The sequence below is a fragment of the Anopheles bellator genome, chromosome 2 (assembly GCF_943735745.2).
Source record: "Anopheles bellator chromosome 2, idAnoBellAS_SP24_06.2, whole genome shotgun sequence".
Classification (NCBI taxonomy): domain Eukaryota; kingdom Metazoa; phylum Arthropoda; class Insecta; order Diptera; family Culicidae; genus Anopheles; species Anopheles bellator.
This window is the reverse complement of record NC_071286.1, coordinates 39,884,828-39,888,115: the sequence shown is the minus strand read 5'-3', so window position 1 is coordinate 39,888,115 and position 3,288 is coordinate 39,884,828.

The following is a 3,288-nucleotide window of genomic DNA, read 5'->3' as shown; positions in this document are numbered from 1 at the left end:
AGCAGTGACGAACGTTTTGCTTTCGAAGAAAGCTCTTTAGCGCTGTTTTATTGTTTTCCCACAAAATCTGCGAGTTATTTCGAATCCTTCGGTGCTACGTGTTTCGTCTAGCTTTGTTTTATGTTTTCTTTTCGCTTCACGCGTGAAATGTTTTATTCAGCACGAACGAGTGTGTAAGCAATCTTTATTTCTTTCCCAATAAAAATTAAACAGAGCTTTCGAGTGCACAACTCAATGGTCAAATGCAATGCGCAAAAAATCCTTATAACCCAATAAAATTTTTCAGAATTTTTCTTTATAATCCTATAGTACAATAACTTTTACTATCGTTTGTGCGATGGAACCGAAAATCGGGTATTATTTTTTACAGAACCATCCACGTGGACAGGCTGGTCGACGCTTCCGCTGTGTATTCCATCGATTTTTTTAAATTAAAATAGGTTCTCCATTTCCATATTCATAAATTCAAATACTCACCCAAACGGTTAGTCCCAATGTGTTTGAATCCATGTTTGGTATTTCGGATGCGTTGCTGAAGTGGGGCACTGTGACCAATATTTTTCACACGGCCAACGTCTTACGTTTCTCGCATGAGCACTTCCCAATTCCGTCGGTCGGCCGGTTCGTCGTTTTTTTTTCTTCTCGCTTTCGCCAGGAAATAAAACGACCCAACATTCGGATTCGACCTCACCGCACCAGCAATGCTAATAACAAGCAATAACGGTTATGAGTTTATCAAAACCTCATCTCATCCGTATCGCCAGATCATTGGGATTCGCGGCAGGTACCGTCGGTGCTTTCTACTCTCCGCTTCGTGGTGAACTATTGTTTTTGATCCGTGTTCAGGACATCCTGCTGACAGCGAATCGATGCGATGGGATTAACTAGGCTAACAATGTCGTTCATTACACACCCGGTGGCCGACCATCGTTAGGCTTAGCTTGGCACCGCTCAACGAATCACCAGCATCAGTTTTCGGAGGTTGGTCGTTAAAACTGACGGCTCCCGCTCCACCCCCAAACACACACACACCACTCAGGTTGCCACTAATAACATTTGCCAGCAGCCACAAACAAGCTGCCACAACATGATTAACTCTTGCGTGCCCCAGCCCGCTCAATTCGCTTCCTCGCGCTGTGGGTGTTCATTTTTTGTGGCGCGATAACGAGCCCGGCACGGTGTAATTGCGATCGCCTAATGTCACCACATCAATCGGGCCGATCCCGAAGATCCATTGCCAGGTCCGCGCACACACAACCGGAAGCCGGATCCGGATCCGGAAGGCGACCTGTTCAGTAGCCTGGCCAACGACGGACTGACAATCCCGACTCGCGGTCCGAGGTCCGATGCACGGTCACCGGCGCGCGCCAAACTCCCGCGGTCGAGTAGTTCAGAAATTCGAGCTCGAACGGAGCGAACGCTTCCTGCGAAAGCTTGCGCACTCGACGGGCCAGGCCGCAGAATGCGACTATCTCCCTCTCGCACGGTCGGGCAAGGAATGGGCAATCTCAACTTTTCATTCATTATCGTGCCGCGGTGAATGAACGTTACGGCACTTTACGGTCCGGAACCGGCGGCGCCAATGGCGGGCTGATCCGCTGGTTCCAATAACTTCGCATATTTGGCCTATTTTAATTTGGACCAACATTTACCAACCCGATCCCGCACAAGCCGCCGAGGAACGCTGAGACTATTACTTTATTGGCGTGTCGAGAAAATCATCGTTAATTAACTTTCAATGAACGTACGGCGCGGGGAGACCGGCAAGTTCGCAAGGGCAGGTGGAGGGCAGATTGGTTAAAAAGTTAAGACCCGGGTTTCGCTTACCAGCGCCGCCAGGGATCCTTTGGCGGTGGTCGAAGGGTGCACGGCCACGATGCCACGGACGATGGGTGGTAGTTAATAATTGATCACTTGAGAATGGATGATAGCCATCCGGGGGGTGCCGGAACCTGGTGAGACTGGTCTTGGAAGAACTTCAAGTGTTCCCCATCCCTCGGCAACATGGTGCGCTGGTTGTTCGTCAATTTTGAATGTCGGTCTGTCCTGCTTTTCATGTTACTCCTTAGAAGCTCCGGTCTCTGTTCGGTCTGGAATCAGTAGTCTGGAATGTTCGCCATAGTCTGCACTGTGCTGATACGTGAGGAATCATCGCTTCGCAGTCGATCGATAGTGATTGACATTATTTTATCGCTAGCAACATTCAAAAAGGAAATTGTAGTCTCAAAGGCTTGGCACTTTCGCATAGTTATCATTTATCTTATTAACCGTGAACGGCAAGGTTTAGCGATTTGCACCTAACGCACACACCTAACTACTTTCCTATTGGTCGAAAATATCGCTTCGTTGGCTTCAAGCTCATTATGCGAGACTTAGAACACCGAGCGAGATCATGGGAAAGTAAGCCGCTGCCAATGAAAAACGGTTTTCTTCGGCTTCGTCCGCACCCAGAAAAAAGCCCTTCATCAAGTGGCGGCTTTCCACAAACCGCAGCCCTCAATTACGCTGAGAAAAGGTTTCCCAAGCGTCTCGACGGTGCGTGGACTTTCGACGGTGGTTTTGTGCTGGAAATAGCGTCCCAAAGCATGCGCCACGTTCCGGTAACCGGTGCTAAATTCTCATGCCGGCAATACGCCGGTAGAAATCCTTCGGCCCTCCGTGCCCCATCGACAGTCAATCATCATCGGTTTTGGGTATTGGTTGGCGAAAGTTGGCGAATCCCATTTCCGCCAAAGCGGCTTCGGTTCGCGAAATGCGGCCCAACCGGTGCCGGCACCCGGGAGTGTGAGCCTCATAAAGAAAGTTAGGCCGCAGCGCAGCGAAGGGCAGAAAGTGAGCGAGAGAAGAAAAACCGTCCCCCCACAAGGTGTGAGCAAATCATCGTTTCTTTCATCCTGCGGATGCTGATTGTGTTAAACGGTGTTACGTTGCACGCATACGCAACCATATTACGGAACCCCCGCATTGGGGGTGTGTATGGGTGTGATCTGATTGCCGGATTCCACGTTACATGATCCAGTGTCTGGCGGTTTCCAAAGTTGATTTATTTTTAAACCAAACATGTAATAACTTGATGATGTCCGCATTGTGCGATTGAATTAAAGTAGGAACTTGCCGCAGAACTCAGATCGGCAGATCTTGGCTCTCTTCAATAATTTCGCTTTGAGCGAAAAACGCGAGGATGCGAGTGACTTTCGGATGTGTTTCTCCAACGCAGAGAGAGGCACAGTTTTATGTATTTTTTTCTTCTTTTTCATACTTGGTTCAGTTTTCCTTTAATATTTTGTA